This window comes from Panthera uncia, chromosome C2, assembly GCF_023721935.1.
Source record: "Panthera uncia isolate 11264 chromosome C2, Puncia_PCG_1.0, whole genome shotgun sequence".
Taxonomy (NCBI): domain Eukaryota; kingdom Metazoa; phylum Chordata; class Mammalia; order Carnivora; family Felidae; genus Panthera; species Panthera uncia.
This window is the reverse complement of record NC_064810.1, coordinates 45153958-45169231: the sequence shown is the minus strand read 5'-3', so window position 1 is coordinate 45169231 and position 15274 is coordinate 45153958.

The window sequence follows — 15274 nt, the reverse complement described above, 5'->3', positions numbered from 1 at the left end:
TCTAACATAGACTTTTGTGACTGTTCTTTTTATAGCTTCTTTCTTTCTTCTGCAAACAAAAACATTACAGGTTAATGGCAGAAAAAACATTGAAAATGTAAAACAGCAAAAAGAAAACAAACTGCTATAATTCGCTAATCACTGATAAGAACAGTTAACTTTTTAGTATATATTTCTGCCATCATTTATCTATACATGTAGCTATTTTTATGTATACTTTATTATATGTAATTAATACATATATTTATATTTACATAATAATATAAACATTTTATATATACATATAAAAATAAAATTATGGCACTGCTATACATAATTTTTCATAAACCAGTTTTTATTTAAGTGTGGTTGGCATACAATATTATATTAGTTTCAGGTGTACAACAAAGTGATTTGACTTTTTTTTAATGCTTATTTATTATTGAAGGAGAGAGACAGAGCGTGAGCGGGGAGGGGCAGAGAGAGAGAGGGAGTCACAGAATCTGAAGTGGGCTCCAGGCTCTGAGCTGTCAGCACAGAGCCTGACGCAAGGCTCGAACTCACGAGCAATGAAATCATGACCTGAGCTGAAGATGGACGCTTAATCGACTGAGCCAACCCAGGTGCCCCAATTTGACATTTATGTAAGTTATGAAATGATCACCATGTTAGGTCTAGCTAACATCTGTAATCATGTATAGTTACTACAATATTATTGACTATATTCCCTATGCTGTGCATTACATCTCCATAACTCACTTATTTTATAGCTGGAAATTTATATCTCTTAATCTCCACCTATTTCACCTATCCCCCTAACCCTTTTCCTCCGGCAAACAACAGTTTGCTCTCTGCACTTATGAGTGTGTTATTGTTTTATTTCTTTTGTTTTTTAGATTTCACATATAAAGTAAAATCATACAGCATTTGTCTTTGTCTTTTTTACTTATTTCACTTAGCATAATACCCTCTAGGTTCATGCATGTTGTAGCAAATAGCAAGATTTCATTCATTTTATGGTTGAATAATATTCCATTGATGTGTGTGTGTGTGTGTGTGTACACAATACACACACACACATATCACATCTTTATCCACTCATCTATTAATGGACACTTAAGTTGCTTTCATATCTTGGCAGTTGTAAATAATGCTAAACATAAGGGTGTATATATCTTTTTGAAATTATTTCATTTTCTTTGAGCAAATATTCAGAATTGGAATTACTGGATTATATGGTACTCCTATTTTTAATTTTTTGAGGAAACTCTATACTGTTTTCCACAGTGCCTGCACCAGTATTCCCACCACCAGAGCACGAGGGTTCCCTTTTCTCCACATCTTCACCAACACTTGTTATTTCATGTCTTGTTGATATTAGCCAGGTGTGAGGTAATATCTCATTTTGGTTTTGATTTGCATTTCCTTAAGGCTTAGCATTGTTAAGTATTTTTTCATATATCTGTTGGTCATCTCTATATCTTCTTGGGAAAATGTCTGTTCAGGTCCTCTGTCCATTTTTTAAACAGATTGTTTGATTTCTTTTTTTTTTTTGGTGCTGAGTTGTATGAGTTCTTTATATATTTTGGATATTTAACTCCTATCAGCTTATCATTTGAAAATACCTTCCCCCACTAAGAAGCTTGCCTTTTTGTTTTGTTGATGGTTTCCTTTGCTGTGCAAAAGATTTTTAGGTTGACACAGTTGCATTTGCCTGAGGAAACAGGTCCAAAAATTATTGCTAAGACCAATGTCCAACACTTTACTGCTTGTTTTCTTTTAGGAGATTTATGGTTTCAGGTCGTACGTTTAGGTCCTTAATCCATTTTGAGTTTATTTTTGTATATAGTATAAGAAAATGGTTCAGGTCCATTCTTTTGCTGGTAGCTGTCACGTTTTCCCAGTACCATTTATTGAAAAGATTGTCTTTTCCCCACTTTATATTCTTGGTCCTTTTTGTAGATTAGTTGACTGTATAAGTATGGGTTTATTTCTGGGCTCTCCCTTGTGTTCCATGGATCTATATGTGTAGCTTGTGCCAGTGCCATACTGTTTGAATGTAGATAATATATTTTGAAATCTGAGGATTTCAAATCTTGATGATTTGTTCTAGTTCTGTGGGAAATGCCATTCATATTTTGATAGGGATTGCATTGAATCTATAGATTGCTTTGACTAGTAAGGACATTTTAGCAACATGAATTCTTTCAATCCACAAGCACGGTTTATCTTTTTATTTATTTTTGTCATCTTCAATTTCTTTCATCAATGTCTTCTAGTTTTCAGAGTACAGGTTTTTCAACTCCTCGGTTAATTTATTCCTAGGTACTTATTCTCTTTGACATAAATGTAAATGGAAGTATTCTCTTGATTTCTTTTTCTGATAGTTTTTTATTAGTACATAGAAATACAACAGATTTCTGTATATTAATTTTCTATCCTGAAACCTTAATTAATTCATTTATTAGTTCTAAATATTTTTCGTAAAATCTTTAGCATTTTCTATATGTAGTATCATTTCATTTGCAAATAGTGATAGTTTTACTTCTTTTTCCCAGTTGGATGCTTTTTATTTCTTTTTCTTGTTTGATTTATAAGGTAGGCTTTCCTATTAAGAAAAAAGAAAAATTCAAAATCTAAAGTGATGGTCATGAATGTTTGATCAATTTTAGTGCTTTGTCTCTCAAAATGTGACCCAAACCACATCTGCATCAGAATCAGCTGGGATGGCTCTGAATAATGCAGAACCTCAAGCCCACCGATGATCTACTGAATCTAATACCTGTGGTCTTGTGCACAACAAAGTTTAAGAATGAAAATGTTGACTCAGAGGGGAAGATGGCAGTGTAGGAGGACGCTGGGCTCACCTCGTCCTGCTGATTGCTTAGGTTCCACCCACATCTGCCTAAATAACCCAGAAAACCACCAGAAGACTAGCAGAACGGATTCTCCAGAGCCAAGATAGACAAGAGGCTCACAGAAGAGGGTAGGAAGGGCGGAGAGGCAGTGCGCACTACACGGACTGGCGGGAGGGAGTTGGGGTGGTGGAGAGGCAGCCCACTGGGCAAGGCAGAGCCCCTGAGTCTGGCTTGTAAAAGCAGAGGGGCTGGACTTCGTGAATTCTGATAGCCATCAGGATTTAACATCTGGAATGTTAAAAGTCAACAGCTCTGCTCTCGGAGAGCAGGGAGGGCGAGAGGATGCCGGGAGGGAGAGTCGTTGAGCCCCGAAAGACAGAGCTCAGCTCAGCGTAGAAACAAAGGCCCTGGCAAGCGCCATTCCCCTCTCCCACCCCCAGATGAAATTCCAAAGGGAACCAGTTCCCATCACTGAACTTGCTTGCACAGCACAAAGGCCCAGTGCTGTGCTTCTGTGGATCCATCCCTCCATGGGCCTGCCTCCCTCCTGGTGCTGCAGGGCCCCTCCCCCAGGGGACCACCAACTGCAAAGCAAGCTAAGCCTTCCCCTCCTGCCCCTGTGCAACTTGCAGATCCACCCCAGCTAATACGCCCTTGACCAGATCCCATCAAAGCAGCACCACAAGCCTGGCAGTGTGCAAGTAGCCCAGACAGGGGCCACGCCACTCCACAGTGAGTCCTGCCCCTGGAAGAGGGGAAGGTAAGGTACACACCAGTCTGACTATGGCCCCAGCAGTGGGCTGGAGGCAGACATCAAGTCTGACTACAGCCCCACCCACCAATGCAAGTTACTCCTGACACCACAAGGGAAGAGCCCTGCAGTTCCGCACCACTCCAGGGACTATCCAAAATGATGAAATGGAAGAATTCTCAAAAGAAACTCCAGGAAGTAGTGAGAGCTAACAAACTGATCAAAAACGATTTAAGCAATATAACAGAACAAGAATTTAGAATAATAGTCATAAAATTAATCGCTTGGCTTGAAAAAAGCATAGAGGACAGCAGAGAATCTATTGCTACAGAGATCAAGGGACTAGGAAATAGTCATGAGGAGCTAAAAAATGCTATAAATGAGGTGCAAAATAAAATGGAAGTGGCCATAGCACAGATTGAAGAGGCAGAAGAGAGAAGAGGTGAAGTAGAAGATAAAATTATGGAAAAAGAAGAAGCTGAGAAAAAGAGAGATAAAAAAACCAGGAGTATGAGGGGAAAATTAGAGAACTAAATGATGCAATCAAATGGAACAATATCCATATCATAGAAATTCCAGAAGAAGAAGAGAGAAAGGGGCTGAAGGTGTACTTAAATCATAGCTGAGAACTTCCCTGATCTGGGGAAGGAAAAAGGCATTGAAATCCAAGAGGCACAGAGAACTCCATTCAGACATAACTTGAATCGATCTTCTGCACAACATATCATAGTGAAACGAGCAAAATACAAGGATAAAGAGAAAATTCTGAAAGCAGCTAGGGATAAACAGGCTCTAACTTACAAAGGGAGACCCATAAGACAGGTGGCAGACCTATCTACTGAAATTTGGCAGGCCAGAAAGGAATGGCAGGAAATCTTCAATGTGCTGAACAGAAAAAATATGCAGCGAAGAATCCTTTATCCAGCAAGTCTGTCATTCAGAATAGAAGGAGAGATAAAGGTTTTCCCAAACAAAGAAAACTGAAGGAATTTATCACCACTAAACCAGCCCTACAAGAGATCCTAAGGGGGATTCTGTGAGTAAAATGTTGCAAGGACCACAAAGTACCAGAGACATCACTACAAGCATGAAACCTACAGATATCACAATGACTCTAAACCCTTATCTTTCTATAATAACACTGAATATAAATGCACTAAATGCTCCAACCAAAAGACATACGGTATCAGAATGGATAAAAAAACAAGATCCATCTATTTGCTCTCTACAAGAGACTCATTTTAGACCTGAGGACACGTTCAGACTGAAAGTCAGGGGATGGAGAACTATCCATCATGCTACTGGAAGTCAAAAGAAAGCTGGAGTAGCCATACTTATATCAGACAAGCTAGACTTTAAATTAAATGCTGAAGATGAAGAAGGGCATTATATAATAATTATAGGGTCTATCCATCAGGAAGAGCTAACAATTATAAATGTCTATGCACCAAATACGGAAGCCCCCAAATACATAAAGCAATTAATCACAAACATAAACAACCTTATTGAGAAGAATGTGGTCATTGCAGGGGACTTTAATACCCCACTTACAACAATGGATAGATCATCTAGACACAGAATCAATAACAAAACAAGGGCCCTGAATGATACATTGGATCAGATGGACTTGACAGATATATTTAGAACTCCGCATCCCGAAGCAACAGAATATACTTTCTTCTCAAGTGCACATGGGACATTCTCCAAGATAGATCACATACTGGGTCACAAAACAGCCCTTCATAAGTATACAAGAATTGAGATCATACCATGCACACTTTCAGACCACAAAGCTATGAAACTTGAAATCAACCACAGAGAAAAGTCTGGAAAACCTCCAAAAGCATGGAGGTTAAAGAACACCCTACTGGGGCGACTGGGTGGCTCAGTCGGTTAAGTGGCCGACTTCGGCTCAGGTCATGATTTCGCGGTCCGTGAGTTCGAGCCCTGTGTCGGGCTCTGTGCTGACAGCTCAGAGCCTGGAGCCTGTTTCAGATTCTGTGTCTCCCTCTCTCTGACCCTCCCCCGTTCATGCTCTGTCTCTCTCTGTCTCAAAAATAAACATTAAAAAAAATTTAAAAAAAAAGAACACCCTACTAAAGAATGAATGGGTCAACCAGGCAATTAGAGAAGAAATTAAAAAATATATGGAAACAAATGAAAATGAAAATATAACCATCCAAATGCTTTGGGATGCAGTAAAGGCAGTCCTGAGAGGAAAATTCATTGCAATCCAGGCCTATCTCAAGAAACAAGAAAAATCCCAAATACAAAATCTAACAGCACACCTAAAGGAACTAGAAGCAGAACAGCAAACACACTCCAAACCCAGCAGAAGAAGAGAAATAATAAAGATCAGAGCAGAAATAAACAATATAGAATCTAAAACAACTGTAGAGCATATCAATGAAACCAAGAGTTGGTTTTTTGAAAAAATAAATAAAATTGATAAACCTCTAGCCAGGCTTCTCAAAAAGAAAAGGGAGAGGACCCAAATAGATAACATCATGAGTGAAAATGGAATTATTACAACCAATCCCTCAGAGATACAAACAATTATCAGGAAATACTATAAAAAATTGTATACCAACAAACTGGACAACCTGGAAGAAATGGACAAATTCCTAAGCACCCACACACACTTCCAAAACTGAAACGTAAAGAAATAGAAAACTTGCACAGACCCATAACCAGCGAGGAAATTGAATCAGTTATCAAAAATCTCCCAACAAATAAGAGTCCAGGACCAGATGGCTTCCCTGGGGAATACTACCAGACATTTAAAGCAGAGATAATACCTAGCCTTCTCAAGCTTTTCCAAAAAATAGAAAGGGAAGGAAAACTTTCAGACTCATTCTATGAAGCCAGCATTACTTTGATTCCTAAACCAGACAGAGACCCAACAAAAAAAGAGAACTACAGGCCAATATCCCTGATGAATATGGATGCAAAAATGCTCAATAAGAGACTAGCAAATCGAATTCAACAGCATATAAAAAGAATTATTCACCATGATCAAGTGGGATTCATTCCTGGGCTGCAGGGCTGGTTCAACATTTGCAAATCAATCAATGTGATACATCACATTAATAAAAGAAAAGAAAAGAACTATATGATCCTGTCAATCGATACAGAAAAAGCATTTGACAAAATTCAGCATCCTGTCTTAATAAAAACCCTCAAGAAAGTAGGGATAGAAGGAACATACTTAAACTTCATAAAGCCATTTATGAAAAGCCCACAGCTAATATCATCCTCAATGGGGAAAAACCGAGAGCTTTCCCCCTGAGATCAGGAACACGACAGGGATGCCCACTCTCACCACTGTTGTTTAACATAGTGTTGGAAGTTCTAGCATCAGCAATCAGACAAGAAAGGGAAATCAAAGGCATCAAAATTGGCAAAGATGAAGTCAAGCTTTCACTTTTTGCAGATGACATGATACTATACATGGAAAACCCAACAGACTCCCCCAAAAGTCTTCTAGAACTGATACATGAATTCAGTAAAATCCAGGATACAAAATTAATATGCAGAAATCAGTTGCATTCTATACATTAATAATGAAGTAACAAAAAGACAAGAAACTGATCCCATTCACAATTGCACCTAGAATCATAAAATACCTAGGAATAAAACTGGTGCACCTGCTCTGGAAAACAGTGTGGAGGTTCCTCAAAAAATTAAAAATAGATCTACCCTATGACCCAGCAGTAGCACTGCTAGGAATTTACCCAAGGGATACAGGAGTGCTGATGCATAGGGGCACTTGTACCCCAATGTTTATAGCAGCACTTTCAACAATAGCCAAATTATGGAAAGAGACTAAATGTCCATCAACTGATGAATGGATAAAGAAATTGTGGTTTATATACACAATGGAATACTACTTGGCAATGTTTTCACTCTTATGTGGATCCTGAGAAACGTAACAGAAGACCATGGGGGAGGGGAAGGGGGAAAAAAAAGTTAGGGAGGGAGGGAGCCAAACCATAAGAGACTCTTAAAAACTGAGAACAGAGGGTTGATGGGGAGTGGGAGGGTGGGCGATGGGCATTGAGGAGGGCACCTGTTGGGATGAGCACTGGGTGTTGTATGGAAACCAATTTGACAATAAATTTCATATTAAAAAAAAAGAATGAAAATGTCAAATGAAAGTCTTTGTATAATTGGTTTCTCTTCTTTTAACTGGCCAGTTGTAAATATTAAATAGAGGCTATCCACTCCAACCGTATAAATTAAGCACAAAGCCTACTTGGGATTCTCTCCCTCTCTCTCTACCCCTCACCCCTCAAAATAAATAAATAAACTGAAAAAATCAATTACTGTAATCCATAACATCAATAGATTAAAAAAAAAAACAAAACACATGATCATATCAATAAATGCAGAGAACACATTTGACAAATCCAACACCTATTCATGATATAAATTTGGTAAACTAGGGGTAAAGGGGAACTCCCCCAACTTGATAAAGAAGAGCAACAAAATACCTACAGATAACATCATATTTAATGGTGAGAAACTTGAAGCTTTCCCACTAAGACCAGGTACAAGTCAAATATGTTCCCTTTTACCACAATTTTTGTTTTTAATTTTAGAGAGACAGTGTGAGCAGGGGAGGGTTGGGTCGGGAGGGTGGGTGGGAGAGAATCTTAAGTAGGCTTCACATTCAGTACAGAGCTTGACATAGGGCTTGATCCCACAACTCCGGGATCATGACCTGAGCCGAAATCAAGAGTCAGATGCTCAACCTAATGAGCCACTGATATTTTTTAACATCATAGTGGAAGTCCTAGATAATGCAATAATATAAGAAAATGAAATTTAAAAAAAATATACTGATTGGGGAAAAAAGAAATAAAACTTCTTCGTTCACAGAAGACATCTATGTAAAAAAATTTAAAGAAGTGGCCAAAAAACTCTCAGAACTACTAAGGGATTATAGTGAGGTTTTAGGATATGAGGTTAATATAAAAGAGTTAGTCTTTCCCTATATATCAGGAATGAACAAGTAGAATTTAAAAATAAAAACAAAGTACCACTTAACATTATCACACAAAAATGAAATACTCAGCTATAAATCTAACAGAATATGTACAAGGTATATATGAGAAAATCTACAAAACTCTGATGAATGAAATCAAAAAAGCACCAAATAAATGGAAAGATATTCCATGTTAACGAAAGAAAAATTTTAAATTATTAAGATGTCAGTTTTTCCCATTATGATCTTTAGGTTTAATGCAATGCCAATCAATATATCAGAAAGTTATTTTGCGGATATCTACAAACTGATTCTAAAGTTTATATGGAGAGACAAGGGCCCACTATAGTCAATACAATATTAAAGGAGAGTAAAGTTGGAGAACTGATGTACCTAATAAGCCACTTATTGTACTTATTGCTTAATATTTAAATGACAGTAACCAAGATAGTATAGTATTGGTGAAAGAATAGAAAAACAGGTTAGTGAGCAGGACAAAGAACCAGAAATAGACCCACATAAATAAAGTCAACTAATCTTTGATAAAGGAGCAAAGGCAATACAATGGAGCGCAGATAGTCTCTTCACCAAATGGTGTTGGAACAATTGTACATCCACTCACAAAAAAATGAATCTAGATACACACCTTACCCTTTACAAAATTAACTCAAAATGGACTACAGATGCAAACATTAAAGGCAAAACTATAAATCTCCTAGAAGATAACATAAGAGAAAAGCTAGGTGACCTTAGGTATGGTGATGCCTTTTTAGATACAACACCAAAGACATGATCCATGAAAAAAAAAAAAAGGATGAGCTGGACTTTATTAAAATTAAAAACTTCTGCTCTGCAAAAGGTAATGTCAAGAGAACAAGAAAACAAGCCACAGACTGGGAAAAATTATTTACAAAAGACACACCTGATAAAAGATAGTTATCTAAGATGAACAAAGAGTTCTTAAACCTCAGCAATAAGAAAAATAAACAAGCCAATTAAAAATGGGCCAAACACCTTAACAGACATGGCACTAAAGAAGATATACAAATGGCAAATAAGAATATAAAAAGATGCTACACATCATATGTTACCAGGGAAATATAAATTTAAAAAACCATGAGCTACCACCACACATGTATTAGAATGGTCAAAACCTGGAACAGAGACAACACCATATGCTGGCAAGGATGTAGACCAACAAGAAGTTTGGTTCATTGCTGTTGGGTGTACAAAATGGTCCAGCCATTCTTAAAGACAGTGTGGTGGTCTCTTACAAACTGAATGTACTCTTACCGTATAATCCAGCAGTTCCACTTGCTGGCATTTACCCAAAGAAGTTGAAAACGTATGCCCGCACAAAAACCTGTACGCGGATGTTTACAGAAGCTTTATTCATAATTGCAAAGGCTAGAAAACAACCCATATTGTTGGTGAATGGATAAATCAACTGTGGTACATACAGACAATAAACTATTATTCAGTGCTAAACAGAAACGATCAAGCCATGGAAAGACATGGAGGAAACTTAAATGCATATTACTAAGTGAAGGACGTCAACTGAAAATGCTACATACTGTATGGTTCTGATATATAATATTGAGGAAAAAACAAAACTACTGAGACAGTAAAAAGACCAGTGGTTGCCAGGGGTTGAAGGGAAAGAGATAAATAGGTGAGGCACAGAGGCTTTTTAGGTCAGTGAAAATACTACATATGATACTATAATGATGGATACATGTCATTATTCATGTGTCCAAATCCATAGAAAGCACAACATTAAGAGTGAAGTATAATATAAGCTATGGACGTTGGGTGACTATCATGTATCTATGTAGGTCTATCAATTGTAACAAATGTACATCTTCTGTTTGAAGATGTTGATAATAGGGGAGGATACACATGAGTAGAGAAAGTGGCTATGTAGAAAGTCTCCATACCCCCCTCTCAATTTTGCTGTGAACCTTAAGCTTCTGTAAAAAAAATTGTCTTAATTAAAAAAAAAAAAAAAAGATCTGGAAATGAACAGTGATGATGGTTGCACAATAATTTGAATATACTTAATAATTCTGTGCTGTACACCAAAGCATGGTTAAAATGATAAATTTCATGCTATGTGTTTTTCACAATTTTAAAAATTGAATAAAAAATCAATCATATTTCTATATACTAACAATGTACAATTGGAAGCCAACACTTTTTAAATCAATGACATTTATAAGAATTCCAAAAACATAAACCACTTAGGTATAAATCTAACAAAATACATATTAGATCTGTATGCTGAAAACTATAAACACTGATAAAAGAAATCACAAAAGACCCAGGTAGAGGCATACCATGCTCATTGATTGGATAGCTCAACACAATAAGATGTTAATTATCACCACTTTGACCTACAGATTTAATGCAGTGTCAATCAAAATCGTAGCAGAATTGTTTTGTAGATGTAGAAAAGCTGACTTGAAAACTTGTACACAAGGACAAAAGAACTAGACTAATTAAAACAGCTTTGAAAAAGAAGAATAAAGTTGAAGGATTTTAAAATTTATTTACTATGAAGTTTCAATGATCAAGGCAGTGTGGTATTAGCAAAGGAATAATAACATAAGACCATCATAACAGAATAGAATTTCTCCTACAGGCAATGGGAAAACACTTTTGCCAGAGAAAAGATATTAGAAAAAGAAGTATGATTAGTGTATATTAGCAAAACTACATATAGAAGAGAGTAAACTAGGAAGACTTGAGGCAAGGAGGCTGATTTAGATATATATTTATAGTAAGGCAAAAGGTGGCAATGGGAATACACAGGAACTGCAAAAGAAGTTTTGAAGGAAAACACAATTTTTTTAAGTGGGCTCCATGCCCAATTTGAACTCACCACCTGAGATCAGGACCTGAGCTGAAATCAAGAGTCCAGCGCCTAATTGAGCCACCTAGATGCCCCTCAACACATAAATTGGAAGGGAAAAAAAAAGAGAGAAAGAAAGAAAGAAAGAAAGAAAGGAAGAAAGAAAGAAAGAAAGAAAGAAAAGGAAAGAAAGAAAGAAAAGGAAAGAAAGAAAGAAAGAGAAAGAAAAAGGAAGAAAAAATCAAATCTTGAAAATGGAAGGATCAAAGATGACTTCAAATTTTCGAGACTGGGAGACTGGAAGAATGGTGGGAATCATGATCAAAATCATGATGTTGGAAATACAAAGACTATATTAATAGAGAGGAGTAAGGTTGGCAGCTAACATTAATTGAGGTGATTGTTGTATTTTCATTGTGCAAAATACACTATAGAAAGTTTCTGTTTCTATAGTGTTCACTTGTACCTCCTAGCATTCCCAGAGATAAAATTTTTACATGTAGGTAAGAGATGAAACCTTAAAAATATGCTCAGTATTCAGAGAAACCAACAAACATCATTTGTCAATCTACATTCGACATAAATAATTGCATTTTCCTCGATAGCAGGAACTTTTTCCCCCTGAGTCATTTGGCATTATATCATTAATCTTTTCCTTTAATAGTGCCTGTACTGTTAAGTGCAAATCATTGTGATTTTCTTTTGACAGGAAGAGGACACGTATTAGTGTGGTCCGGCTGGGTATGTGTAGTCTGTGCTGTCATCTAGTGGTCGTATTGTACTATTGCACCGTAATGAAGATTTCTCGGTTTTAGTGCCGCCCACTTTCTTCTATAGCAGAGCAAGATTCTCCAGTCCCCTCTCCTCCCACAACGCATTCTGTATCTCGGAACTGAACTGAGAGGGGAATAAAAAAAGTGGTGAAAAGGAAAGAAGCTTTACTAGAGCTCTGGTAATTCCGAGAAACGGAAGAGAAAACACCATCTCTGAATGAGAACAAAGATTTTGTGGAGGGGAGTGAATGCCCCCTACTGGCTGATCTTGGCATGGCCAGGTTATATTCTATTTCCAAGAGAGTAAAGCAAAATAAACAAGAAAGCAAACGCAAATGAATTGTATATAATCTCTCTAATCTTAGTTTCTTCATATATTAAAAAGACGAGGGGGTAGTCTAAGTGATCTCCAGTTTTTCATATGGAAGTTCCACAACTCCACAATTTTCATCTCAAAGTATTTTGTCTACGTGACATCATTGCAGATACTTTGAGAAATTTCTGGAGGCTTGGATTTTACCGTTTTTGTTAGATGTTCTTGATCCAGTCTAAATAAGACCTTCACTTTCCTTTTCTCTCTTTGTAGGCAAAGTAATAGCTACATGGTCCATGATGAATACATTGAGGACACAGCCAGCCTAGCTGAATTTTCTTTTTGGCTCCCTATCAAAGGAATCAAAGCTGGCTGACATCATCAGGGTGGAAGAAGAATGTAGAAGAGGCAATTTATTCAAGGGGGACAAGTCATTACAAAATTCTCCAGTGACCCTGTGATTTATTTTGTTTCCTTGTAGTTACCACTTTCTAATTTTGACAGATGTGGTTTTCTGCTTTTCTCTTAAGAAGCTTACTGGGCTTCCACAGAAAGTACTAAAGGGATAAGGTTAAGGAGCCGATTCAGCATCACAGAGACAGATGCCTTATTGTAATTGAACTGAAACCCTAAGACCTTCCATGGACCAGCTCTTTGTAGGCTAGGTCATTGCCTTATTTTCATTTTTACGCAAACCATTTCCACTTAAAATTCATAATTGACAACATATAGACGACTTTTATTCCTCCCTTAATCTTAATATTGATATGAGTAGTTAGTCTAGCTAAGATTATTCAGTAAAGTGAGAAGGACTTTCACCATTGAGTCATCCCTACAGTGTGGAAAGGGACACCCTGATGTGATTTAAGTGGTGAAGGGAAGGCATATGATCTGCCAGGTACATTTGAAAAACACATGCTCCAAAGTAGCTCCACTGCTGGCCTAAAATGTGGACAACTTTTGCTTTTGTGCATCATTCCTTCGGCTCAGAATATTGCTTCAAAATCCCCTCTCAATGTCTTGTCTGGTTTTTATCAGCCATCACTATTACATTGTGAATTTAAAAGTTTAGCAGTCTGGGCACCTGGGTGGCTCAGTCGGTTAAGCGTCTGGCTCAGGTCATGATCTCCAGGTTTGTGGGTTTGAGCCCCACGTAGGGCTCTGTGCTGACAGCTCAGAGCCTGGAGCCTGCTTCAAATTCTGTGTCTCCATCTCTCTTTGCCCCTCCCCTGTCACACTCTGTTTCTCTCTATCAAAAATAAATAAACAGTAAAAAAAAAAAATTTTTAAAGATTAGCAGTCATCAAAAATAGTCTCGAGATGATGAGACATAGCATTTGATAGGGAGGATGGGTAAAGCACAGATTTACCTATAAATCAGAATTTCCCAATGGATGTTCTGGAGGAGCACTTTTTTTTTGAGGAACATTAATGCAAATATTGCAGATTTTTTTTAAAAGGAGATCTGAGATTGAGGCACCTGAGTGGCTCAATCGGTTGAGCCTCCGACTCTTGATTTCTGCTCAGGTCATGATCACACAGTCACTGGGCTCTGCACTGAGCATGGAGTCTGCTTGGAATTCTCTCTTTCTCTTCCTCTGCCCTTCTCCCCTGCTTGCCGTCTCTCTCTCTCTCTCTCTCTTTCTAAAATCAATCAATCAATTAATCAATAAGAGATCTGAGGTCAATCAACTTTGGGAAACAGAATCCAGTGGAACTAAACAAGCTTTTTTTTATTGAGGTTTCTGATGTATTAATCATTCAACAAATATTTATTAAACACAAACTATATGCCAAAAATGGTTATATGTTTGGAATACTCCAAGGAATAAGACAAAGATTGCTCTCTTATACAGCTTACATTCTAGCAAGATTGGACAGAAAATGAGTGATAAACTTAAGTAAATTATATAAAACACGGTAAGTGCCATATAAGTGAGTTGAAAGGAAAGACCAGTGCTAAAGTACCAAGGTACCACAGGTAGGGCCACTCCAATATTACGCAATCTGACAGAGAAGGGAGAATCAGATAACAGGACTAAGAAAGAATGGCCAGAGAGGTAAGAGGAAAACAGGAGAGTATGGGATCCCAGAAAGCAGGTGAAGAAAATGTTTCAAATAGGAGGGAGATCAGGTGTGTCAATACTTCTAATAGACCAAGCATGATAAAGACTGAGACTAGACCATTGAGCAAGCATCCTTCAAGTTGCTGCAAGACAAGAGTAATTCCACTGTTCCATGTAATGTGAACCATAAATCCCTGACAGGGTTGTAAAATGCCATGTCCCAAACTCAGCACAGAGCACTTTTTTACAAAATATCTCCAGTGTAGCCACAAACTACTTTGGGAAATGTTGGTGTAGATAATGGTACTAAGTGAAGAGAATAGGCCTTGGTAGCCTGGAATGGTAGGATCAAGGGGTCAGGCCCTGCATCTCATGAGGGCACTGAGGTGGAAAACAAACTGTATCACAAGGAAATCCTCCAGCAGCCAAAGTGACAGTAGTTTAAGACCAACAACTCTGCTTACATGTCTTCTATTGATTGGCTGTTTGCAGAAGAAGAAAGCTTACTGACCCAGAAATACATGAAAAAAAAAAAAAAAAAAGCTCCAACATCTGTGAAAATTAATCAAAGGAAACCTTGTTCAGGATGAAATCCGGAGGTCAGCAGGGGGAGCCCTCACACCCTACCACTCGTTGTCAATTGTGGACCCAACAGGAAGAGACAGACCATGCCAGACGATACTCCGTTTTTAAATA